This window comes from Salvia splendens, chromosome 16 (genome assembly GCF_004379255.2).
Source record: "Salvia splendens isolate huo1 chromosome 16, SspV2, whole genome shotgun sequence".
Lineage (NCBI taxonomy): Eukaryota > Viridiplantae > Streptophyta > Magnoliopsida > Lamiales > Lamiaceae > Salvia > Salvia splendens.
The window spans coordinates 19,562,714-19,590,582 of NC_056047.1; the positions used below are offsets into that span (position 1 = coordinate 19,562,714).

Consider the following 27,869-nt stretch of genomic DNA (forward strand, 5'->3'; position numbering starts at 1 on the left):
CGAAAACCGAACTTAAAAAACCGAAAACCCGAACAAAACCGAAAAACCCGAAAAAAACCGAAAAACCCGAAAAAAATAAAAATAATATAAATATATATTTATATATGTGTATTTTATTTTATTTTATATATACTAATAGAATATTTATATATATTATAAAATTAATAATACATATAATATATATTATATAGTAGAATATATTAAAAGAATATATATTATATATAATATAATATATTAAATTAATAGAATATATATAATTCGGTTTTTCGGGTTTTCGGTTTTTTTCTTCGCCCGAACTGAACCGAACCGAAAAACCGAAAAAACCGAACCGAATTTTAAAATTTCGTTTTGGTTCGGTTCGGATATTCGGTTTCCGGTTTTTTTGCTCACCCCTATTTGGTTGGTTACTTCAAATGATCAGAATAAAAAAGGGGATTGGTTTGTCAATTTTATTGGTACACATTTGGCCATTATTTGTCCCATTTTTCAATTTTTTGACATGTCTCTTAATAGACTTCACATTTTATTTACTTAATTTTACTCATATTTTATCATAAAATTATATATAAATATGACTAGTACATCATTAACTTTTTTACATTTATCAAAACCCATATTGGGTCAAAATGGAACATATATTGGAGACGGAGGGAGTACATATTTTTAAATTTGTTTCCTAAAATTAAACCAAATCCTAATTAGAATTACTTAAAATTAGATAATTATAGTAAATTTTAAAACTGAAAAATCAAAATTAAAAAAGAAAAATCTTAAAAACTACTCCCTCCGTCCGTAAAATATTGTCCAGTTTTGTCATTTCATTCCGTCCGTAAAATATTGACCACTTTGTTATTACCCTTTTGACTAATTAACCCCAAATTATTTAAAACAAGCCCACCGTCAACCCACCATTAATGAAATCAATATAGACCAATGAATTATTCAACCCTTTATAATCCATTAATCAATCTAGATTAAAGAATTAAACAATCAGCCAATTTAAAGAATTATTTAAATATAACCCATTTAAAATCAGCCCTAATTTATTAAACTCATTGGGCCCATCATGGAATTAATCCCAGCCCAAAGAATTATCCTTTTTAATTAATAATATTGGTCGACAACTAATTTGAATTCCTCCCAAATTTCAATTCCCGTTAGAAAAAGCATGACTCCCCTCCACCATCGGTAGTCACTCCCTCATTCTCCATTCACCATTTTCCCCAAATTGAGATCCCCAATTTGAGCAACCCTTAATTCCCGTCGCCTCCTTCGACTCACTCTACGCCGGCGACCACAACGCCCTCTCACTCCCTTCTACGTCCTCTCTACACTCCGGCTAAACAACACAGTCAAGTCACGATTCGCCCTTCGTTCCACCACCGCCTTTGCTTTCGGTTCGCGAGGTCTCATCACCACCACTCCGTCGCCGTCAGAACGGAGTTTCTGTGCTACTGTTTGGAAGCCGCTGCCGTGGAATCACCGCAGCCGAACATCAGCGCCGAATCAGGCGCCTCATTGTCCCAGCTTTGGCGCAATGTCTCGCCGTCGCCACTATTGCCTTTTTCCCTTGTTTATTTGTATTTTCCTGCTATTTTTTGTGTTCCTTTTTGGAATTTCACGGTCTTTGTTGTATGTCAGTGTTTATTTAATCGAGGAAGCGGACAGACTCGCCGTCTGATTTTGATGCTGCCGATTCTCGCCTAGCGGTGAGAGGCGCTCGAGAATCCACCAAGCAGTCGCTGCCATCGGGGTCTCACTTTGGTCGGTGTCATTCTCCAGCCATCTCGGCTGCATTGTCACTATCAATTTCGTCGGACTTCCGTGGACTTCTCGGCTAAAGTAAGTTTCCATTAATTTTCCAATTTACAAATTTTATCTTCCTGTTTGGCTGGATATGTTAGGGAGTTAGATTTGGGTTCATGAGATTGGGTTCTCTTCTCTATTTGTGAAGCTATTAAACTTGTTGTGATGTCCAAACATTCTTGGGTTGAAAGAGCAGGTCACCGCTTGCTTATTTGTACATTGGTGTTATCCCTTTGAGCATTTATCTTAAAATTTGGGCTCAGCCATTGTGAAAGCTAGACCCAATAACTCTCTATTTCTCTCTCGGTTTTGGTGATGAAACAATTGTGTGATAGTGAAACTGATTGGGAGTAGACAACAAACATAAATGGATTGAAAGAAAATCTTTATTTTGATTTGGTTGCTTTACTAGCAACTTTTATTCTCTTAGAGTGATTTTTTCCACTGCATCATGTAACCGTCTGTTTGCTTTCTAAGGGTATTACTAAGGGTCCCACTATGTGGTAAGAAAATGTGGATTTTGTTAAATGTGTCTTTGGAAGGTTGAAATATAAACTAGAGTGTGTTTGCTTTCTAAGGGTATTACTAAGGGTCCCACTATGTGCTAAGAAAATGTGGATTTTGTTAAATGTGTCTTTGGAAGGTTGAAATATAAACTAGAGTGTGGGTCATGAACCATAATGGAAATTGCTAATTTTTAGGGGACACCATACGTAGTAATTGTCAATGTTATTAAAAAGCGGCCATGGCGCCGCCGTGGCGCCATTGCGTGGCGGGTTTCGGAAAAAACGCCATCGCCACGAGCTGCCACAAAACTTTTTTATGGCGACCGCCATTTGCCGCCATGAGTGAGGCGCCATGGCGGTGCCATGGCAGTTATGGCATCACTTTTGGTTGGGCTGCCCCAAACCTCAGCCCAATTACCAAATAGCACGGCCCAAATGATTTTTAACCCCAAACCCGGCCCAAACCCAGCCCAAATAATGAATTAAAATGCCAATAAGTCAAAATCTAGGGTTTTTTCATTGTATCTCTTTTCCTTCTCTCTCAAACGAAAGGTTGCTGCGCCCCAGTCCCACTGCCCTAGTCAAGTCGCCGCCGCCCGCCACCCGCCACCCGCCGCCCGCACGGCCCAAATGATTTTGATTGTTGAACTAAGACTTATTATGGTAGGCATATTATATAATTGCTTATGACTTTATGCTTTACTTATTGTTTTAATAGTTGATAACTTGATATATTACAATTTTTATTATTTTCTAATTTTTTGAATTTATATATACATATATTATTAATATTTTATTAATTTATTTATCGACCGCCATATCCCTGTGGCGGTTTTTGGGCTCACCGCCGTAAGCCGCCATACGCCATCCATAACATTGGTAATTGTGCTATACTATTGGGGGACGGATGGACTGTTACTAGTATCAGTGCGAACCAAATGATTATACAATGTTGGGGAGTCAATTATTTTAAGCTAGATTAGTACTGTGAATTAGCATATGCATATTACAAGTTCTATTAATAGCGCTTATAACTTTATCCTACTGGCTAACTAAAATCTCACACTTCTGAATTCTTTCTTTATTCCTGATTACGTATTTGTTTTCTTCCTTGTTTCTTAATTCAGTAGTTGTGTGGCAATGGAGGCGTTCTTGTTCTAGTTCAGGCCATCATGAACTTAAAGTCATCGGGCTCAGACAATATTTCCTCATACATGGCTGCTATCTCCCGCCTAAAATCTAAAGCTTTATCTATTGTGAGTGCACTTTCCAATTAAGATAAGTGGATATATGTCTGTAAATACTACAACTGCTGGTAAAGTTAGCACACCTGAAAATTTTTATGTGCTTATGCTTGTGGTCGGTGTGGTTGTGTGAACAAGCCCTTATGTCTTTAAAGTAAATGTGATTTTTTCCGCACCAGCTTTTGCACCTTTGTGAAGCTGAAAGTGTATCCTACCTGGATGAGGTGGCCAGCAACACAACAACTCGGGATGTGGCGAAGTCTGTTGGACTCGAGGTATTGATTTCTAAAATCAAAGTGTAATGCAGTTTCTGTCATAACTCTCAGAGAGATACATATTTAGTTGCTTTTATGATAGACAAAGATTTCCCAGACCCTTTAGATCTATTGTTACAATTACATTGAAAAACCAGAAGTTTTGTTCTCTGAAAATAAACTGAAATAATCTCAAATGTGCTGCAGAAATTTTACACATCGAGAAAACCCAAATACGACACATTTCAAACTTTTTCTTGTGATTTTTAACTGCCTATTATAATCCTAGTTTGTAGTATTTCCCAGTCGCAATTGGGTCTATAACAAATGTTTATAGGTATACCGTACAATAAGCATTGCAATTTCTCCACTTTGAGAAGATTTTGCCTTCTATACATATGCAGTTGTCAATTTCTCATTTTGCCTTACTTCTATCATAGGCATATGTTTTGTATAGGTTCTTCAATTGCTGAAAAATGTTTGGTATAGATTCAAGACAGTTAAAAGCTCCCTCCGAGGCAAGTTACCCGAAGGGTCAACTGGAACGTAATACAAAGCGCTTGGCAGATGTCGTCTCAGATGCTTCAAATTTTCGGTCATTCATCATGATAAACTTTGTAAGCTTTCCATCAATACAATTAATTTTAAATATTATAGAGTGTTATAGATTTCATGGTAAGGTTTCTTTGCTTTTCATGATCAAAGGTCGAAAAGAGTCAAAGCATGATATCTGAGTTTCTAAGAAAATGTCTTTGCTTATGTGAACTTATGTATTCTTTTCTCTACTTCAGAAGCTGACAAAGTGTCTAAAGTTAGCAAGAACTTATGTATGTCTGCTTCTAACTCTTCCCTTGGTTAATCAAACATATCTATATTCTAATACTTTGTTGCATGTAGGTTCACAGTTGAGTCATTCTGAATCTTTAGTTCCAGGAGTTTTGAATGAAGATGATGTATAACTGCTGAGGTAATTTGAATATTTGCCTTCCTTCCATGCCGAAATCGGGCATTGATTATTTCTTCGTGTCCTATCTTTCTTATCTTTCTTATTTTGCAATTTAGACAATGAAACATTCTAGCAGATGGTCACACTGCTGTTTCTTATAGTTGCACTCTTTTTTTCTTTAATAAACTTGCTTCACTCACCACAGTTATTCATTATGTGCATGAGTGCATTCTTTACTTAATGTATTTTTAAGGCTATCTAAGATTTGACAATTTTCTTTGTAGGTTATTTATAAGTCAGTTTGAGTGCCGAATCATTCGTGCTGCATCGGAAGATCATTTAGTCCATGTAAAACCACTCTGGCTTAACCTATGGATATCATTCATCTTTTTCCATAAAATGTTAAGTGCATCTGTTTGTTGGGTCTTAATAGAAATGATCTTTACCTTAGTACATATATTTTTTATCATAATCACATCTGTCGTCTTCTTGATAAGATTTTAATGAAGTTTGTTTTTTCTTGCAGGAGCTTGGGAAGGGGTGGACTGCAGGAGCAACTAGCTTCCTATATTGGACTCTCGGCCCTGATGAGAAAAAAAGAGTAGGTACATTTTTTTTGTAAGAGATCATCTCATGTAACTTTTCTTGTGATGCAATACTTACCTTTTGTAGTGATGATAAGAGAAATGAAAGAAATTCTCTTTTTTCTATGATATAAAACGTTTCCTTCCTTTCGCTTAAGATTTAAAAGTCATGTTAATAAAAACCAAGTTTAAATAACACTTAATTTGCTCGGGGTCTTACATGATATGCAAATGATTCACACTGTTTTGTAGGGAATAAGCTTCATAAAAAGGAATTTTAAAGCCACAAAAGGAAGGTAGGAAGGTAAGACGAATCTTGTAAAGATGACAGGAAAGATTGCAGTATATATTTAAAGTAAACAATTTTATCGGTCAATCAAAACTGAATGTTTGGAACGTATCGAAGATGATCTAAATTGACTGAGTATTATGTTTTTTATTCTGATAAAGATACACTGGTAGAGGTTTGTTTTCAGCATTTTGGTATGTGAGAAGGTACCAGGTTTCCAGCAAGGCAGGAAATCCGAGCTTTTATTGTAGTCGTCAAATCCTGGTCTTTGAGGATTCTGGTAACACTACTTCTCATCTTTTTCGGGTCTCATTCAAACCCGTATATACTCAACTTGTGATGTTTCCTACTTATACATGAGTGCATAACTGCTATTTATTCTCATTTATGCCTGATATGTTGATTTTATAGAGAATTTAAATGTTTTGTTTTGGTAATTGACATGTAATGATTAAGAGTAATTTCCGAGAGATTGTCTGTCATGGCTCTCTAATATGTGCATCTCCTTAGTTTTTAATGATTTCATACACATCAACAATCGATAAACAACGAATATTACCTTCAGAACTATCCAAAAATTGCCCTAGTACTATGCTACTTTGTAGTGAGGACAAAATGCTTCCACGAACAGAGTTTCACCACTTGCTATTTGTGTGTGCATGCAAGATTTTCTCTCTATTGATTGTCACTACTTTCACCACTTTTTTATGGGTTACTAGTGTGGACTTCATTTCTCTCAAGGGTTGGTCTGTAAACTTGTTGTTGCTTACTAACTTCTGGAGAACTAGGTTTCCCGTGCTTCAGATAAAGTGACAATAGTGTTCTTTGGTGCCCGATTTCTTGAGCTAAGGAGAGAGAACTATTCCGGTTTTGAAAAATTAATTGAAAAAGCCATAGGGCCGATCGACTGAATGAGAGCTTTATCAGTTGCAATCTTGTTGATATTGGTGCATAAAATGATTTAGGCAATAGGACTAAAAGCCTCATATCCAAATTATCACATGCCTAACCCTACATAAACCCCTAGAGAGCCAGTTTGAGCCCCAAAAGCCTTATTTCTTTGTTGAAAATTTTGAAGTCACTATATTAGCCTACTTATTATATCCATTTGTTGGCCTATATTTTCTACCCTAGTCACTAAAATTAAAGTGCTAGCACATTCTTGGAAGGGTATTTATGGTGGCAAGAAAAAGCTGGAAGTCCTGGAACATTTATTAGGTGGTATTCATTTATACTGAGATACAAAGTGAAAAAGCTGCGTGAAAAAAAGGCAACGCTAGAAAAAAATAAAAAATAAAAAGCCAGCCTTTAATGTGTAAAAAAAAGCCAAGGCTAGAAAAAATAAAAAAGGCAGCCTTCATGTGTAAAAAAAAGCCAAGGCTAGAAAAAAAATAAAAAAGACAGCCTTTCAAGTGTAAAAAAAGCCAAGGCTTGTAAAAAAATAAAATAAAAAGGCAGCCTTTCATGAGTAAAAAAAGCCAAGGCTAGAAAAAAAATATCGAGCAAAAAACAGAAATATGCTCAAAAGAATAAGATGACTTGGTTTAGATGGTAGAAAAATCTCAAGTTTGGGGTGTTGAGCTGTCAGAATTTTTTACGCATTCAGTGAGATGTGAAGGATGTTGTGAGGGATGTGCTAGTATTTTAAGAATGGTGATAAGCTACTAATCCAAATATGATCACACCTTTACCAAAAGCCCCGTTACATCCATATGAATAAGACCTTACATTTATGCATCATATTGACTTGTGAGCGACGAATTTTGCTTGATTTTGGGAGAAAGATCTTATGTGCTTAAAATAAAGAATAGCCGGAAGAACTTCTCTTTACGAATTAGCGACGATGGTTTGAGACTCCCAAGACATAAATCGAACTTACATTGAAGCATTGGATGCCTAGCTCTTAGGGAATTAGTTCGTGTACAATTCTTGTTCTAAAGTCTTACTCGCGACTGAATTCGCGGTCAACCTATTTTCTCTAAATGATTCGTGTGATTTGACGTGACTTGAAGTAGAGGATTATCTAATGTCTTGTGAATGTGCTTATTTATCTAATTACAGAGCTGTTGTGTACCAATCTTGCTGTATTCAGGAAAGACTTTCTGTTTGAGTCAGATTACAGAGCTGCTGTGTACCAATCCTGTTGCGTTTGAGGCTACTGAGATAATTCACCATATTCTCGTGTTGCTCTTAGTCGATTTGAAGGCCTCTCTAAGCATTTAGATTCGTTTTTGCAAATGTTATCTCTCGTGGAACTAAGGTGTTTTCCGTGATAGTTCCTAGTGCATAAATAGACTAGAAAGTACTTAGTCGATCTGAAGGTCAAGGGTGGTAGGGGGCGACTGAGTTCTTAACTTAAAAGATGCGGGGCGGAAAGGGTGGAAAACTGAAGGCACAAGTCTATTTATTGATTTTTGAGCTTGCTTTGTGATCTTCTGTTTCTTGGTTGTTGCGCCTATATTTTTCCTACTTATTTAATTCATTCTTTGCTGCATTTTGCAGCTTTATAATTGATCTGTTACATATATTATATTTTTGTTTGTTATACTGTGCTTGACGTTTTTCTACTTTTTCTAATCCACTTTTTGCTACCTTGTAGCATAATTAATATTAACAAACATAGCATCCTATTTTTCTTTGTCTCGTATGCCCTGTACAAATATGTGCTATATAAGTGTTGTTTTAAAATGTAAAACCCATTAATTGTCAAATCTTGGCTTCATAATATATCTGTTAAATGTTTTTATAGGCTCTTTCCCATTACTTACTACACACATTTCCTTTTTACTTTGGCATTCGGTTTGCTGTACTTGCATCTAAAAAAAGAAATCGCTGGCATTGGAAGCTGGTTGAGCACTCAATTAGTGTCAAGTAAAGATACTTTCTATGAGGTTAGTGTTGGGATTCGCACACACACAAGGCTTTCACACACTCAAGAAGATCACACACACACTCACTGTTGTATGAGATCACACAATGCAGAAACACACACACTCACACTTTGAGTATTGAAGATGATAATCTTGGAGAGAAACTGGAAAACTCTTTATTGATAAAACTCCTACTCTTTACTCTTACTCTAAACTACATACACGGTTTTTGAGCTATTTAAAGCTCTACAATCAAGTAGCAACTGCTACTAACTAACTACAACAAGAATCAAGAAAACAAGAAGAATAACCGCTACACCTCGGCTAACTAACTGCTGCTCCAACGGCTAGTTCGGCTAGGTTGCTTCTTCCTTCTCGGCTTAAGGCCGAACTCCCTTCTCGGCTCAAGACCGAACTCCCTTCTCGGCTCAAGACCGAACTCTCTTCTCGGTTCACAACCGAACTCCCTTCTAGCCGAGCTTACCGAACTCCCTTCTAGCCGAGCGAGCTTACCGAACTCCCTTCTAGCCGAGCTTACCTTCTTCTGCCTTCTTCTTCCAACTGAAATGAGCACTCCATTATTACAATTCTCCACCTGAGGGCTCATCTCAGTTCTTGCACAAACATTGATCAACTTCTTGCAATGATCAAAATTGTCTCTACCTAGAGACTTTGTTAGCATGTCAGCCGGATTGTGCAAGGTGTTAATCTTAATCACCTTCACTCTCCCCTTCTCAATCTCGTCTCTAATAAAATGCAACTTTATGTCTATGTGCTTGCTCCTTTCATGAAAACCCGGATGTTTAGCCAAGCACATAGCTGAGCTGCTGTCACAATGAATCACTATTGTCTTTTGGTCAAAACCAAAGTCAGAAATCACTCCCTGAATCCAAAAACTCTCCTGTACAGCTGCAGTGAGAGCTATATACTCTGATTCTGTTGTTGAGAGAGCAACAACACTTTGCAAACCTGATTTCCAGCTGATTACAGTTCCAAACATGGTGAAAAGATAACCTGTTTGGGACTTTCTGTTGTCCAGGTTTGCAGCATAGTCTGCATCACAATAGCCCTGCACAACCTCCTCAGATTCACCTTCCCAGCCATTGAAGACAATTCCCCAGCCACTGGTTGACTTCATGTACCTCAATATCCACTTAAGAGCATTCCAATGCTCCTTCCCCGGGTCAGCCATGTATCTGCTAGTCACTGAGATAGCATGTGCCAGATCTGGTCTGGTACAGATCATAGTATACATAACACTTCCAACCACACTAGCATAAGGAATAGACTCCATCTCCTCAGCCTCTTGCTTAGATTTAGGGGCCTGCTCCTTTGAAAGCTTAAAACTCTGGGACAGAGGAGTTGATGCAGCTTTTGCATTTTCCATTTTGAATCTCTGCAAAACTTTCTCAATATAGTCAGTTTGCAGCATCCACAGCTTCTTGCAGCCTCTATCTCTCTGAATATGTATGCCTAGGATCTTCCTTGACTCTCCTAGATCCTTCATTTCAAAGCTTGACTTCAGATCTTGTTTAACTTTCTGAATTTCTGTCATAGAAGGCCCTGCAAGTAGCATATCATCCACATAGAGTAATAGGTAGGCAATGGGAGTCCTGCCTGCCTTCTTGATGTAAATACAATCATCATATTCTGACTTGGAGAAGCCAATCTTCTTCATCTGTGCATCAAACTTCTTATTCCACTGTCTAGGACTTTGCTTAAGTCCATAAAGACTTTTCTGTAACAGGCACACCTTGCCTTCTTCTCCAATCTTCACATAGCCCTCTGGCTGTTCCATGAAGATAGTTTCCTCTAGATCTCCATTGAGGAAGGCTGTCTTCACATCAAGCTGTTGTAGCTCCCAGTCAAGCTGATTCACCACAGCCAATAGGATCCTAATTGAAGTGTGCTTCACAACAGGTGCAAACACTTCATTGAAATCGATTCCCTCCTGCTGTGTAAAGCCTCTAGCCACCAGCCTTGCCTTGAACCTGACTCTATCCTTATCAGTGGTCTCAATCTTTCTTTTAAACAACCACTTACAGCTTACCAGCCTCCTTTCCTTACCATCTGTACTCAGCTTGGATTTGTCCACCAAAATCCATGTTTTGTTCTTGAGTAAAGACTCTATTTCCTCATTCATGGCTTCAATCCATCTTTCTCTATCTTTACTCTGCATAGCTTCTTTATATGTGAGTGGATCTGCACCATCAATACTTTCAGCTGCACACAGAGCATAATACACAACATCAGAGAACTTTGTTGGTGGCCTTGTTTCTCTTCTAACTCTGTCCCTTGCAAGCTGATAGTCTCTGATAGAGTCTGATATAGACTCACCAGCCTGGTTGCCCTGAGTTGGAGCCTCTTCTTTATCTGAATTAGACTCACTCCCTGAGTCAGTGACTCCACCTGCTCCTAGGCCAACCCCCACAGGCTCCACCTTGAAGAAATCACCCTCATCTTCACTGGAGTCCAGCTTATCTTTCAGGTATGGCATCTGATCCTCCAAGAACACCACATCCCTACTCACCAAGACCTTCTGCTTACCGGGCTCAATACACCAGAGCCTATACCCCTTAACACCCCTCTGATACCCCAACATAATACATTTCAGAGCCCTAGCTTCAAGCTTGCTTTGCCTAGCATGAGCATAGGCCACACACCCAAACACCTTGTACTTTGAGTAGTCACTATGAGCTCCATACCACATGTAATCAGGAGTTTCAGATTTCAGGGCAGTAGATGGGCATTTATTGATAAGATTGGCTGCTGTATACACAGCCTCACCCCAGAACCTGCTGCTCAAACCAGAACCAAGAAGTAGGCACCTCACCCTCTCTAGGATTGTCCTATTCATCCTCTCCACAACACCATTTTGCTGAGGATTACCAGGAACAGTCCGGTGCCTCTTCATACCCTTCTCTTTACAAAACAGATCAAACTCAGCAGACAAGAACTCTAGGCCATTGTCTGTTCTTAAGCATTTAACACTTCTACCCTTCTCTAGCTCAACCTCCTTACACCATATCTTGAACTTTGTGAGTGTTTCAGATTTTTCTTTAAGAATATATACCCACAACTTCCTTGTATAGTCATCAATGATAGCTAGATAATACTTTCCTCCACCAATTGAACACACCGGTGAAGGCCCCCAAAGATCACTATGTATGTAGTCTAAAGGGGCTGTAGAAGAGTGAATACCTGTAGGATAGGGTGCCTTCTTTGCTTTTCCAAGTATACACTGCTCACAGGGGTCCCTTCTTGATGAGTTCTTTCAAGCTTCCTTCTGCTGGATGGCCCAGCCTCTTGTGCCATAGCATTAGGGAATCATCTGACACAGCATTGCTTTCTCCATCAACAGCCTTAGCCTTCAGATAATAGAGAATATGCTCTCTGTCAGCCTCCATCATCACTGCATCTCCAGATTTAACAAACAATTTTCCTTGACTCATCAATATGGTGAACCCCCTCTGCTCCAGCATTCCCAATGAGATGAGATTCCTCTTCACTTCTGGAATATACCTCACCCCAGTTAGGATCTTTATAGAGCCATCTTGTAGGCTTAGCTTTACCTTCCCTATTCCTCTGATCTGACAAATGTGATTATTACCCAGCACCACAGTGCCGGCTGCTTCTTGAAGGTCATGAAACCAGCTCCTATTTGGGCACATATGGAAGCTGCACCCTGAGTCCATAATCCACCTATGACTGACCCCACTGTCACTAATATTCATAAGTTGAGCCGGGGGATCAGCACTCTCCACACAATCAGATTGGTTGTGTCCCTCAGAGGCCATCTTTCTCTTCCATGCATGACAATCTTTCTTCAAATGTCCAGGTTTCTTGCACCAATAGCAAGCTCTGGTTTCCTTCTGAGCATCAGAACTTGAGGGTTTAGGGCCCTCAAACTTCTTCTTGAAGTTCTGCTTCTTGAACTTCTTCACATTCAAGGCCTCTGCAGCTTGAACATTGGAGCTTGCAGAGCCTCTGTTGGCTGTCTTCTGGAGTTCTTTGGCCATCAAGGCTGAATAGACTTCTGCATAGGTGATAGGTTTATCTCTTCCATAGATAATTGCATCACTTAACTGGTCATACGAGCTAGGCAAGGCATTCAATGTGAGAATGGCCTTATCCTCATCTGAAATCTTGACATCAACAGATCCCAGGTCATCAATGATCTTGTTGAACTCCTCTAGCTGCTCAATGATGGACCTATCTCCAGAAAAACTATAGGCATACAGCCTCTTCTTGAGATACAGCCGGTTAGCCAAGGATTTGGCCAAGTAAACTTCATCCAACTTGTCCAAGATCTCCACCGCAGTCTTGGCTTCTTGAACATCCCTCAAGACCTTATCTCCAAGGCACAGAATCACTGCAGAATGTGCCTTGAGCTGCATCTCCTCCATCTTTGCCTGAGCTTTATCATCAAGCACTGGAGCCTTTCCTTTCTCCTCTGGTTTTGCAAGAACTGCGGCCAAGCCCTGTTGAATCAAAAACGCCTTCATCTTCATCTTCCACAGGCTATAATCATTCTTGCCTGTGAACTTTTCTGCATCAAGCCTTGCTGCCATCTCTGAAACCGTTTGATCCTCTGCAAATCAGCTTCAATATCCCTTCCCACAGACGGCGCCACTTGTTGGGATTCGCACACACACAAGGCTTTCACACACTCAAGAAGATCACACACACACTCACTGTTGTATGAGATCACACAATGCAGAAACACACACACTCACACTTTGAGTATTGAAGATGATAATCTTGGAGAGAAACTGGAAAACTCTTTATTGATAAAACTCCTACTCTTTACTCTTACTCTAAACTACATACACGGTTTTTGAGCTATTTAAAGCTCTACAATCAAGTAGCAACTGCTACTAACTAACTACAACAAGAATCAAGAAAACAAGAAGAATAACCGCTACACCTCGGCTAACTAACTGCTGCTCCAACGGCTAGTTCGGCTAGGTTGCTTCTTCCTTCTCGGCTTAAGGCCGAACTCCCTTCTCGGCTCAAGACCGAACTCCCTTCTCGGCTCAAGACCGAACTCTCTTCTCGGTTCACAACCGAACTCCCTTCTAGCCGAGCTTACCGAACTCCCTTCTAGCCGAGCTTACCGAACTCCCTTCTAGCCGAACTTACCTTCTTCTGCCTTCTTCTTCCAACTGAAATGAGCACTCCATTATTACAATTCTCCACCTGAGGGCTCATCTCAGTTCTTGCACAAACATTGATCAACTTCTTGCAATGATCAAAATTGTCTCTACCTAGAGACTTTGTTAGCATGTCAGCCGGATTGTGCAAGGTGTTAATCTTAATCACCTTCACTCTCCCCTTCTCAATCTCGTCTCTAATAAAATGCAACTTTATGTCTATGTGCTTGCTCCTTTCATGAAAACCCGGATGTTTAGCCAAGCACATAGCTGAGCTGCTGTCACAATGAATCACCATTGTCTTTTGGTCAAAACCAAAGTCAGAAATCACTCCCTGAATCCAAAAACTCTCCTGTACAGCTGCAGTGAGAGCTATATACTCTGATTCTGTTGTTGAGAGAGCAACAACACTTTGCAAACCTGATTTCCAGCTGATTACAGTTCCAAACATGGTGAAAAGATAACCTGTTTGGGACTTTCTGTTGTCCAGGTTTGCAGCATAGTCTGCATCACAATAGCCCTGCACAACCTCCTCAGATTCACCTTCCCAGCCATTGAAGACAATTCCCCAGCCACTGGTTGACTTCATGTACCTCAATATCCACTTAAGAGCATTCCAATGCTCCTTCCCCGGGTCAGCCATGTATCTGCTAGTCACTGAGATAGCATGTGCCAGATCTGGTCTGGTACAGATCATAGTATACATAACACTTCCAACCACACTAGCATAAGGAATAGACTCCATCTCCTCAGCCTCTTGCTTAGATTTAGGGGCCTGCTCCTTTGAAAGCTTAAAACTCTGGGACAGAGGAGTTGATGCAGCTTTTGCATTTTCCATTTTGAATCTCTGCAAAACTTTCTCAATATAGTCAGTTTGCAGCATCCACAGCTTCTTGCAGCCTCTATCTCTCTGAATATGTATGCCTAGGATCTTCCTTGACTCTCCTAGATCCTTCATTTCAAAGCTTGACTTCAGATCTTGTTTAACTTTCTGAATTTCTGTCATAGAAGGCCCTGCAAGTAGCATATCATCCACATAGAGTAATAGGTAGGCAATGGGAGTCCTGCCTGCCTTCTTGATGTAAATACAATCATCATATTCTGACTTGGAGAAGCCAATCTTCTTCATCTGTGCATCAAACTTCTTATTCCACTGTCTAGGACTTTGCTTAAGTCCATAAAGACTTTTCTGTAACAGGCACACCTTGCCTTCTTCTCCAATCTTCACATAGCCCTCTGGCTGTTCCATGAAGATAGTTTCCTCTAAATCTCCATTGAGGAAGGCTGTCTTCACATCAAGCTGTTGTAGCTCCCAGTTAAGCTGATTCACCACAGCCAATAGGATCCTAATTGAAGTGTGCTTCACAACAGGTGCAAACACTTCATTGAAATCGATTCCCTCCTGCTGTGTAAAGCCTCTAGCCACCAGCCTTGCCTTGAACCTGACTCTATCCTTATCAGTGGTCTCAATCTTTCTTTTAAACAACCACTTACAGCTTACCAGCCTCCTTTCCTTACCATCTGTACTCAGCTTGGATTTGTCCACCAAAATCCATGTTTTGTTCTTGAGTAAAGACTCTATTTCCTCATTCATGGCTTCAATCCATCTTTCTCTATCTTTACTCTGCATAGCTTCTTTATATGTGAGTGGATCTGCACCATCAATACTTTCAGCTGCACACAGAGCATAATACACAACATCAGAGAACTTTGTTGGTGGCCTTGTTTCTCTTCTAACTCTGTCCCTTGCAAGCTGATAGTCTCTGATAGAGTCTGATATAGACTCACCAGCCTGTTTGCCCTGAGTTGGAGCCTCTTCTTTATCTGAATTAGACTCACTCCCTGAGTCAGTGACTCCACCTGCTCCTAGGCCAACCCCCACAGGCTCCACCTTGAAGAAATCACCCTCATCTTCACTGGAGTCCAGCTTATCTTTCAGGTATGGCATCTGATCCTCCAAGAACACCACATCCCTACTCACCAAGACCTTCTGCTTACCGGGCTCAATACACCAGAGCCTATACCCCTTAACACCCCTCTGATACCCCAACATAATACATTTCAGAGCCCTAGCTTCAAGCTTGCTTTGCCTAGCATGAGCATAGGCCACACACCCAAACACCTTGTACTTTGAGTAGTCACTATGAGCTCCATACCACATGTAATCAGGAGTTTCAGATTTCAGGGCAGTAGATGGGCATTTATTGATAAGATAGGCTGCTGTATACACAGCCTCACCCCAGAACCTGCTGCTCAAACCAGAACCAAGAAGTAGGCACCTCACCCTCTCTAGGATTGTCCTATTCATCCTCTCCACAACACCATTTTGCTGAGGATTACCAGGAACAGTCCGGTGCCTCTTCATACCCTTCTCTTTACAAAACAGATCAAACTCAGCAGACAAGAACTCTAGGCCATTGTCTGTTCTTAAGCATTTAACACTTCTACCCTTCTCTAGCTCAACCTCCTTACACCATATCTTGAACTTTGTGAGTGTTTCAGATTTTTCTTTAAGAATATATACCCACAACTTCCTTGTATAGTCATCAATGATAGCTAGATAATACTTTCCTCCACCAATTGAACACACCGGTGAAGGCCCCCAAAGATCACTATGTATGTAGTCTAAAGGGGCTGTAGAAGAGTGAATACCTGTAGGATAGGGTGCCTTCTTTGCTTTTCCAAGTATACACTGCTCACAGGGGTCCCTTCTTGATGAGTTCTTTCAAGCTTCCTTCTGCTGGATGGCCCAGCCTCTTGTGCCATAGCATTAGGGAATCATCTGACACAGCATTGCTTTCTCCATCAACAGCCTTAGCCTTCAGATAATAGAGAATATGCTCTCTGTCAGCCTCCATCATCACTGCATCTCCAGATTTAACAAACAATTTTCCTTGACTCATCAATATGGTGAACCCCCTCTGCTCCAGCATTCCCAATGAGATGAGATTCCTCTTCACTTCTGGAATATACCTCACCCCAGTTAGGATCTTTATAGAGCCATCTTGTAGGCTTAGCTTTACCTTCCCTATTCCTCTGATCTGACAAATGTGATTATTACCCAGCACCACAGTGCCGGCTGCTTCTTGAAGGTCATGAAACCAGCTCCTATTTGGGCACATATGGAAGCTGCACCCTGAGTCCATAATCCACCTATGACTGACCCCACTGTCACTAATATTCATAAGTTGAGCCGGGGGATCAGCACTCTCCACACAATCAGATTGGTTGTGTCCCTCAGAGGCCATCTTTCTCTTCCATGCATGACAATCTTTCTTCAAATGTCCAGGTTTCTTGCACCAATAGCAAGCTCTGGTTTCCTTCTGAGCATCAGAACTTGAGGGTTTAGGGCCCTCAAACTTCTTCTTGAAGTTCTGCTTCTTGAACTTCTTCACATTCAAGGCCTCTGCAGCTTGAACATTGGAGCTTGCAGAGCCTCTGTTGGCTGTCTTCTGGAGTTCTTTGGCCATCAAGGCTGAATAGACTTCTGCATAGGTGATAGGTTTATCTCTTCCATAGATAATTGCATCACTTAACTGGTCATACGAGCTAGGCAAGGCATTCAATGTGAGAATGGCCTTATCCTCATCTGAAATCTTGACATCAACAGATCCCAGGTCATCAATGATCTTGTTGAACTCCTCTAGCTGCTCAATGATGGACCTATCTCCAGAAAAACTATAGGCATACAGCCTCTTCTTGAGATACAGCCGGTTAGCCAAGGATTTGGCCAAGTAAACTTCATCCAACTTGTCCAAGATCTCCACCGCAGTCTTGGCTTCTTGAACATCCCTCAAGACCTTATCTCCAAGGCACAGAATCACTGCAGAATGTGCCTTGAGCTGCATCTCCTCCATCTTTGCCTGAGCTTTATCATCAAGCACTGGAGCCTTTCCTTTCTCCTCTGGTTTTGCAAGAACTGCGGCCAAGCCCTGTTGAATCAAAAACGCCTTCATCTTCATCTTCCACAGGCTATAATCATTCTTGCCTGTGAACTTTTCTGCATCAAGCCTTGCTGCCATCTCTGAAACCGTTTGATCCTCTGCAAATCAGCTTCAATATCCCTTCCCACAGACGGCGCCACTTGTTGGGATTCGCACACACACAAGGCTTTCACACACTCAAGAAGATCACACACACACTCACTGTTGTATGAGATCACACAATGCAGAAACACACACACTCACACTTTGAGTATTGAAGATGATAATCTTGGAGAGAAACTGGAAAACTCTTTATTGATAAAACTCCTACTCTTTACTCTTACTCTAAACTACATACACGGTTTTTGAGCTATTTAAAGCTCTACAATCAAGTAGCAACTGCTACTAACTAACTACAACAAGAATCAAGAAAACAAGAAGAATAACCGCTACACCTCGGCTAACTAACTGCTGCTCCAACGGCTAGTTCGGCTAGGTTGCTTCTTCCTTCTCGGCTTAAGGCCGAACTCCCTTCTCGGCTCAAGACCGAACTCCCTTCTCGGCTCAAGACCGAACTCTCTTCTCGGTTCACAACCGAACTCCCTTCTAGCCGAGCTTACCGAACTCCCTTCTAGCCGAGCTTACCGAACTCCCTTCTAGCCGAGCTTACCTTCTTCTGCCTTCTTCTTCCAACTGAAATGAGCACTCCATTATTACAATTCTCCACCTGAGGGCTCATCTCAGTTCTTGCACAAACATTGATCAACTTCTTGCAATGATCAAAATTGTCTCTACCTAGAGACTTTGTTAGCATGTCAGCCGGATTGTGCAAGGTGTTAATCTTAATCACCTTCACTCTCCCCTTCTCAATCTCGTCTCTAATAAAATGCAACTTTATGTCTATGTGCTTGCTCCTTTCATGAAAACCCGGATGTTTAGCCAAGCACATAGCTGAGCTGCTGTCACAATGAATCACCATTGTCTTTTGGTCAAAACCAAAGTCAGAAATCACTCCCTGAATCCAAAAACTCTCCTGTACAGCTGCAGTGAGAGCTATATACTCTGATTCTGTTGTTGAGAGAGCAACAACACTTTGCAAACCTGATTTCCAGCTGATTACAGTTCCAAACATGGTGAAAAGATAACCTGTTTGGGACTTTCTGTTGTCCAGGTTTGCAGCATAGTCTGCATCACAATAGCCCTGCACAACCTCCTCAGATTCACCTTCCCAGCCATTGAAGACAATTCCCCAGCCACTGGTTGACTTCATGTACCTCAATATCCACTTAAGAGCATTCCAATGCTCCTTCCCCGGGTCAGCCATGTATCTGCTAGTCACTGAGATAGCATGTGCCAGATCTGGTCTGGTACAGATCATAGTATACATAACACTTCCAACCACACTAGCATAAGGAATAGACTCCATCTCCTCAGCCTCTTGCTTAGATTTAGGGGCCTGCTCCTTTGAAAGCTTAAAACTCTGGGACAGAGGAGTTGATGCAGCTTTTGCATTTTCCATTTTGAATCTCTGCAAAACTTTCTCAATATAGTCAGTTTGCAGCATCCACAGCTTCTTGCAGCCTCTATCTCTCTGAATATGTATGCCTAGGATCTTCCTTGACTCTCCTAGATCCTTCATTTCAAAGCTTGACTTCAGATCTTGTTTAACTTTCTGAATTTCTGTCATAGAAGGCCCTGCAAGTAGCATATCATCCACATAGAGTAATAGGTAGGCAATGGGAGTCCTGCCTGCCTTCTTGATGTAAATACAATCATCATATTCTGACTTGGAGAAGCCAATCTTCTTCATCTGTGCATCAAACTTCTTATTCCACTGTCTAGGACTTTGCTTAAGTCCATAAAGACTTTTCTGTAACAGGCACACCTTGCCTTCTTCTCCAATCTTCACATAGCCCTCTGGCTGTTCCATGAAGATAGTTTCCTCTAAATCTCCATTGAGGAAGGCTGTCTTCACATCAAGCTGTTGTAGCTCCCAGTTAAGCTGATTCACCACAGCCAATAGGATCCTAATTGAAGTGTGCTTCACAACAGGTGCAAACACTTCATTGAAATCGATTCCCTCCTGCTGTGTAAAGCCTCTAGCCACCAGCCTTGCCTTGAACCTGACTCTATCCTTATCAGTGGTCTCAATCTTTCTTTTAAACAACCACTTACAGCTTACCAGCCTCCTTTCCTTACCATCTGTACTCAGCTTGGATTTGTCCACCAAAATCCATGTTTTGTTCTTGAGTAAAGACTCTATTTCCTCATTCATGGCTTCAATCCATCTTTCTCTATCTTTACTCTGCATAGCTTCTTTATATGTGAGTGGATCTGCACCATCAATACTTTCAGCTGCACACAGAGCATAATACACAACATCAGAGAACTTTGTTGGTGGCCTTGTTTCTCTTCTAACTCTGTCCCTTGCAAGCTGATAGTCTCTGATAGAGTCTGATATAGACTCACCAGCCTGTTTGCCCTGAGTTGGAGCCTCTTCTTTATCTGAATTAGACTCACTCCCTGAGTCAGTGACTCCACCTGCTCCTAGGCCAACCCCCACAGGCTCCACCTTGAAGAAATCACCCTCATCTTCACTGGAGTCCAGCTTATCTTTCAGGTATGGCATCTGATCCTCCAAGAACACCACATCCCTACTCACCAAGACCTTCTGCTTACCGGGCTCAATACACCAGAGCCTATACCCCTTAACACCCCTCTGATACCCCAACATAATACATTTCAGAGCCCTAGCTTCAAGCTTGCTTTGCCTAGCATGAGCATAGGCCACACACCCAAACACCTTGTACTTTGAGTAGTCACTATGAGCTCCATACCACATGTAATCAGGAGTTTCAGATTTCAGGGCAGTAGATGGGCATTTATTGATAAGATAGGCTGCTGTATACACAGCCTCACCCCAGAACCTGCTGCTCAAACCAGAACCAAGAAGTAGGCACCTCACCCTCTCTAGGATTGTCCTATTCATCCTCTCCACAACACCATTTTGCTGAGGATTACCAGGAACAGTCCGGTGCCTCTTCATACCCTTCTCTTTACAAAACAGATCAAACTCAGCAGACAAGAACTCTAGGCCATTGTCTGTTCTTAAGCATTTAACACTTCTACCCTTCTCTAGCTCAACCTCCTTACACCATATCTTGAACTTTGTGAGTGTTTCAGATTTTTCTTTAAGAATATATACCCACAACTTCCTTGTATAGTCATCAATGATAGCTAGATAATACTTTCCTCCACCAATTGAACACACCGGTGAAGGCCCCCAAAGATCACTATGTATGTAGTCTAAAGGGGCTGTAGAAGAGTGAATACCTGTAGGATAGGGTGCCTTCTTTGCTTTTCCAAGTATACACTGCTCACAGGGGTCCCTTCTTGATGAGTTCTTTCAAGCTTCCTTCTGCTGGATGGCCCAGCCTCTTGTGCCATAGCATTAGGGAATCATCTGACACAGCATTGCTTTCTCCATCAACAGCCTTAGCCTTCAGATAATAGAGAATATGCTCTCTGTCAGCCTCCATCATCACTGCATCTCCAGATTTAACAAACAATTTTCCTTGACTCATCAATATGGTGAACCCCCTCTGCTCCAGCATTCCCAATGAGATGAGATTCCTCTTCACTTCTGGAATATACCTCACCCCAGTTAGGATCTTTATAGAGCCATCTTGTAGGCTTAGCTTTACCTTCCCTATTCCTCTGATCTGACAAATGTGATTATTACCCAGCACCACAGTGCCGGCTGCTTCTTGAAGGTCATGAAACCAGCTCCTATTTGGGCACATATGGAAGCTGCACCCTGAGTCCATAATCCACCTATGACTGACCCCACTGTCACTAATATTCATAAGTTGAGCCGGGGGATCAGCACTCTCCACACAATCAGATTGGTTGTGTCCCTCAGAGGCCATCTTTCTCTTCCATGCATGACAATCTTTCTTCAAATGTCCAGGTTTCTTGCACCAATAGCAAGCTCTGGTTTCCTTCTGAGCATCAGAACTTGAGGGTTTAGGGCCCTCAAACTTCTTCTTGAAGTTCTGCTTCTTGAACTTCTTCACATTCAAGGCCTCTGCAGCTTGAACATTGGAGCTTGCAGAGCCTCTGTTGGCTGTCTTCTGGAGTTCTTTGGCCATCAAGGCTGAATAGACTTCTGCATAGGTGATAGGTTTATCTCTTCCATAGATAATTGCATCACTTAACTGGTCATACGAGCTAGGCAAGGCATTCAATGTGAGAATGGCCTTATCCTCATCTGAAATCTTGACATCAACAGATCCCAGGTCATCAATGATCTTGTTGAACTCCTCTAGCTGCTCAATGATGGACCTATCTCCAGAAAAACTATAGGCATACAGCCTCTTCTTGAGATACAGCCGGTTAGCCAAGGATTTGGCCAAGTAAACTTCATCCAACTTGTCCAAGATCTCCACCGCAGTCTTGGCTTCTTGAACATCCCTCAAGACCTTATCTCCAAGGCACAGAATCACTGCAGAATGTGCCTTGAGCTGCATCTCCTCCATCTTTGCCTGAGCTTTATCATCAAGCACTGGAGCCTTTCCTTTCTCCTCTGGTTTTGCAAGAACTGCGGCCAAGCCCTGTTGAATCAAAAACGCCTTCATCTTCATCTTCCACAGGCTATAATCATTCTTGCCTGTGAACTTTTCTGCATCAAGCCTTGCTGCCATCTCTGAAACCGTTTGATCCTCTGCAAATCAGCTTCAATATCCCTTCCCACAGACGGCGCCACTTGTTGGGATTCGCACACACACAAGGCTTTCACACACTCAAGAAGATCACACACACACTCACTGTTGTATGAGATCACACAATGCAGAAACACACACACTCACACTTTGAGTATTGAAGATGATAATCTTGGAGAGAAACTGGAAAACTCTTTATTGATAAAACTCCTACTCTTTACTCTTACTCTAAACTACATACACGGTTTTTGAGCTATTTAAAGCTCTACAATCAAGTAGCAACTGCTACTAACTAACTACAACAAGAATCAAGAAAACAAGAAGAATAACCGCTACACCTCGGCTAACTAACTGCTGCTCCAACGGCTAGTTCGGCTAGGTTGCTTCTTCCTTCTCGGCTTAAGGCCGAACTCCCTTCTCGGCTCAAGACCGAACTCCCTTCTCGGCTCAAGACCGAACTCTCTTCTCGGTTCACAACCGAACTCCCTTCTAGCCGAGCTTACCGAACTCCCTTCTAGCCGAGCTTACCGAACTCCCTTCTAGCCGAGCTTACCTTCTTCTGCCTTCTTCTTCCAACTGAAATGAGCACTCCATTATTACAGTTAGTGTTGCCACTACTGTAGCAAGGTGACTGATCTTTCTCATGATTTTAATTTTTTTGCAATGCAAGAATGGAAACTGCAGCTTGTTGCCACTATGTAGTAAATACTTTAACTACAATAGATGGAATCTAGACTACTTCGATTTCTGTATATTTGGTCAAGTTCCTCAACAATTTAATTTGACTTAACATCTCTTATATGCCGGTTAAGTAGTTTTGTACATAGTCTACTGTGTTTGAGTTTGTTTTCTTTACCTGTCTGTTTGATGATTATGATTGATACAACAAAACAAATTCTGGTTTACTGAGTGAACATAAGAACAAATTAATAGTGTTGTAATATACTATTCAACATAACTATGAGTTGTAATGTTACCCTGTTCTAAAATTTTCAGTTTACCTATAATGTTTATCCTTTGTGAATGCTTCTGCTTCAGGATCAGTCATTAAGCATCAACGTGTGACTCACCTTACGCTGAGTATTGCTTTACGAGCTGTTTTAGATGCTTTGAGTAAGCCTGCAGATTGGTAAGTTTGTCCCTTCCTCGGTTATCTGTGAATTCAGTCTGACCTTGGATTTATGACATTGAGATGTTTTTCTCTGGGAGTAAGGCATTGGAGCAGTTTGTGGACCGTATCATTGAGTATTACTTCTCCAGTTTAGTTTTGACCACCTCACTATTTATTACAGCGAGTTGAAGGGTATAAAGCTGCAACCAATATTTGCTTCAATATTCAAACATTTATTTAATAAACCTAACTTTAGTTCGATATTAAGTGTGCCATTTCATACTAAAGCCATCAATGAAGAACTACTGCAAAATCTTTCTGATGCTCTACACTTATCGGTACCTGATAAAATTGGAGTTGGTCTTGCTTTGTCTAATTCTGAAGAACACGATATCTTTATGATACTAAGAAGTGTGGTTAGTTATTCTCCTCTTTGTACATACATTTAGATATATTATTTTGTTTAGTTGTAGGAAGTGGAATACACACATAAGTTTATTATTTTTTTCTCCTTGGAATTCTTCCGCATGTTTCACTAAACCTATAACCCTTTTCTTGGCTGTATGCAGGAAAGAATTCAGCATAAGTTTAGAGAGCTGTGTGCCAAACCTACTGCGTTTGAGGCTACTGTGATAATTCAGCATATTCTCGTGTTACTCTTTGTCAATTTGAAGTCTTTAATTATTTAGATTCATTCTTGCAAATGTTATCTCCTGTTCCACTACTAAGGTTTTTCTGTTATAGTTCCTAATGCATAAATAAACTAGAATGTACTTGGTCGATATAAAGGTCGAGGGTGGTAGGGGGCGACTAACTTCTTAACTTAAGAGAAACGGCGGAATAGGGTGGAAAACAAAAGGCACAAGTCTATTTATTGGTTTTTGAGCTTGCTTTGCTTGATCTTCTGCTTCTTGGTTGTTGCGCCTACAATTTTCTATTTATTCAATTCATTCTTTGCTGCCTTTTGCAGCTTTATAATTAACCTGTAACATATATTATATTTTTGTGTGTTATGACGTTTTTCTAATCCACTGTTTGCTACCTTGCAGCTTTATAATTAATACATACATAGTATCCTATTTTCTTTGTCTTATATGCCGTGTACAAATATGTCTTATATTAGTTATTCTTTGATATATAAACCCCATTGATTGTCAAATCTTGGCATCTTAATATATCTGTTAATTGTTTTTATAGGCTCTTTCCCAAGTACTTACTAGACACATTTCCTTTTTACTTCGGCATTAGGTTTGCTGAACTTGCTTCTAAAAAAGAAATCGTGGGCCTTGGAAGCTGGTTGAGCACTCAAATAGTGTCAAGTAAAGATACTTTCTAGAGGTAAGTGTTGCCACTTCTGTTGCAGGTTGACTGATCTTTCTCATGATTTTAATATTTTTGCAATGCCGGAATGTAAACTGCAGCTTGTTCCCACTACTATAGTAAATAATTTAATTACAATTTATGTAATCTTGACTACTCCGATTTCCGTATATTTGATGCCATGATTTTTTCTGTTACATTTATCTGTCTGGTCAAGTTCCTCAAAAATTTAATTTGACTTTAACATCTTTTATATGCCAGTTAATTAGTTTTATACATAGTCTACTGTGTTTGAGTTTGTTATCTTTAACTGTCCGTTTGATGATTATGATTGATACAACAAATTCTGGTTTACTTAGAGAACATAAGAACAGATTAATAGTGTTGTAAAATACTCTTCAACCTAACTATGTTAGTTGTAATGGTACCCCGTTCTAAAATTTTCAGCTTGCCTATAATGTTTATCCTTTGTGAATGCTGCTTCAGGATCAGTCATTAAGCATAAACTTGTGACTAACCTTATGTTGGGTATTGCTTTACGAGCTGTTTTCGATGCTTTGAGGAAGCTTGCAAATTCAAAAGTTTGTTCCTTCCTAGGTAATTGGTTGATGTTATTATTGTGAATTTCAGTATGACCTTGGCTTTATGACATTCTGATGTTTTCCTTTGGGAGCAAGGCATTGGAGCAGTTTGTGGGTCATCTCATTAAGAATTATTGATCCAGTTCAGGTTTGAGCACCTCACTATTTATTCCAGCGAGTTGAAGGGTATAAAGCTGCAACCAATAATTGCTTCAATATTCAAATATTTATTTATTAAACCTAACTTTAGTTCGATATTAAGTGTGTCATTTCATACTAAAGCCATCAATGAAGAACTACTGCAAAATCTTTCTGATGCTCTACACTTGTCGGTACCTAATAAAATTTGGGTTGGACTTGCTTTGTCTAATTATGAGGAACACGATATCTGCACGATACCAGGATGTGTGGTAGTTATTCTCTTATTTGTACATACATTTAGATATAATTTTTTGTTTAATTGTAGGAAGTGGAATACATACAACAGTTTATTATTTTTCTCTCCTTGGAATTCTTCTACGTGTTGCACTAAACCTGTAACCCTTTTCTTTGTTGTATGCAGGAAAGACTTTCTGTTTGAGTCAGATTGCTGCGTTTGAGGCTACTGAGATAATTCAGCATATTCTTGTGTTATTCTTGGGAAACTAGGGTGTTTTCCGTGATAGTTCCTAGTTGTCTGTAATGTTGTAAAATACGCTTCAACCTAACTATGTTACTTGTAATGTTACCCCGTTCTAAAATTTTCAACTTGCCTATAATGTTTATCCTTTGTGAATGCTTGTGCTTCAGGATCAGTCATTAAGCATCAACTTGTGACTAACCTTATGCTGGGTATTGCTTTACGAGCGGTTTTCAATTCTTTGAGGAAGCTTGCAAATTCAAAAGTTTGTTCCTTCCTAGGTAATTGGTTAATGTTATTATTGTGAATTTCAGTCTGACCTTGGCTTTATGACATTCTGATGTTTTCCTTTGGGAGCAAGGCATTGGAACAGTTTGTGGACGGTCTCATTTAGTGGCCACTGTACTGCCATCATATCCTGCACTTTGTAACATTTATAGGGAGGGCAGTTAACAGTATTTCAGCGGCTTATACTGAACTGATGTTAGCCATAGTGCCAATACTGATCACCGACACAGTCATATTCAATCTTCATCTCCACATGTAGAGGTATTAAACATGTAATGTTATCTTCCTGTTAAGTAGTTTAACCTGCATATGAGAAACAGATGATTGATTCTTAGAAAACATGACAAAAAGTGTTATCTCGATGTCTTCATCCAAATCATCTTCCCACATGCCTATATGTGGTTTCTAGTTTCACCTTGTCTATGTGGTTGTGGATAATACTTCTACTCCAAGTGATTTGTGTGAACTCATGATCACTGCAATTTCATCCTTTTGGTTTCAGACTGCAGGCCCACCATTTTCTGTGATCGGACCCGGCAGCATATTGTCTGGATTAGCAATTCCCTCTTCGATCCCACTACAACAGAGACCACCAAGTTCTCTAAATGAGAGTTCACTCCTAATTACATGAAGCCATCACAACACACCTACCCTTCCTAAGGCAAGTAATAGGGTCTTTGTCTACTTTGATGTAGTTCACTTGATACTTTTTCATTTTTACCTTGTTTTGACTGTATTATTAAGAGCTAATCTACTCAAACCCACAATGCAGTCACTCAGTGGTGCTTTGCTGTCATTAAAATCTGCCTCGTCGGGTTTACCACGTTCTTCTAGATAAACCTCAGCAAGTAAATTGTCACGTTTAACTGTAGTACTCTCTCTCATTGTGCCCTTTATGGATTATATTAACATTGGGTTTGGTGTTACAACTGTGCGAAGAGAAACTCCCATAGAGGTGCTTGGATGTAGACGTCTTATAACTTTTTGAACGACGCATGATCGTCATGCGTCTTACGGAGAGACTCATGAGGCTCATGCGTCTCTAAATACATACACTACAACTATAAGCCATTGAGTAATGATTGCTATCTGAAGAGAGAAATTGTATGAATACTGTGACACTCAAGGTCTACAAGTCTAGTCACGTCGAAGGGGGACAAGTTTTGCAGAAATTGGGAAAAAGTGGAATAGTGAGAAAATTTTTAATGTGAGAGCAGTGAAATTTACTACTCCTATGATTTCTTAGGATATGTTACACAGGATGTTTCTTTAAAATTACTTATCTTGTGTTTAAAATATCAAATAAAGATGTATTAGAATTTGAACTTATTAATCAATTAAATTTAAATAACTAATTAACGCAATAACTAAATTATCTAATTGACATAGTAATTGAAATAAAATGTTTTAATTAACTTTTTAATTAAATAAAATATTAGTATGATGTCAATAATAATATAATTAATAAATTTAAAACTACAATAATCATTATTATGAATAAAATGCACATATCTTAATCATAACTTTATATAATTAATATTATGAACCCTAAAGATAATTTTACATGTGATTGATAAGGCATGACATAAAATATTAGTACTACTGTGAGATTACAACTGGTCAAATAAATTTCTCAATAGAAAATGTAATTAAT

General features: G+C 40.0%; 1 long non-coding RNA gene across 2 annotated transcripts; it reads left to right on the top strand.

The window, feature by feature from the left end:
• The first annotated feature begins 1,151 nt into the window (after window positions 1-1,151).
• On the top strand, window positions 1,152-27,071 carry LOC121770671. 2 transcript variants are annotated; one of them, XR_006043780.1, is made up of 18 exons: window positions 1,152-1,842; window positions 3,440-3,568; window positions 3,736-3,831; window positions 4,268-4,427; window positions 4,602-4,637; window positions 4,708-4,777; window positions 5,041-5,104; window positions 5,283-5,357; window positions 5,593-5,909; window positions 7,722-8,520; window positions 23,335-23,425; window positions 23,510-23,823; window positions 23,977-24,745; window positions 25,214-25,324; window positions 25,405-25,718; window positions 25,871-26,208; window positions 26,289-26,476; window positions 26,718-27,071. It is a non-coding gene; the product is annotated as an uncharacterized LOC121770671 (long non-coding RNA). The 2 variants fall into 2 exon arrangements; XR_006043781.1 differs by lacking the exons at window positions 7,722-8,520; window positions 23,335-23,425; window positions 23,510-23,823; ... (3 more) ...; window positions 26,289-26,476; window positions 26,718-27,071 and having other exon boundaries at window positions 24,656-24,723.
• The last annotated feature ends 798 nt before the right edge of the window (window positions 27,072-27,869 follow it).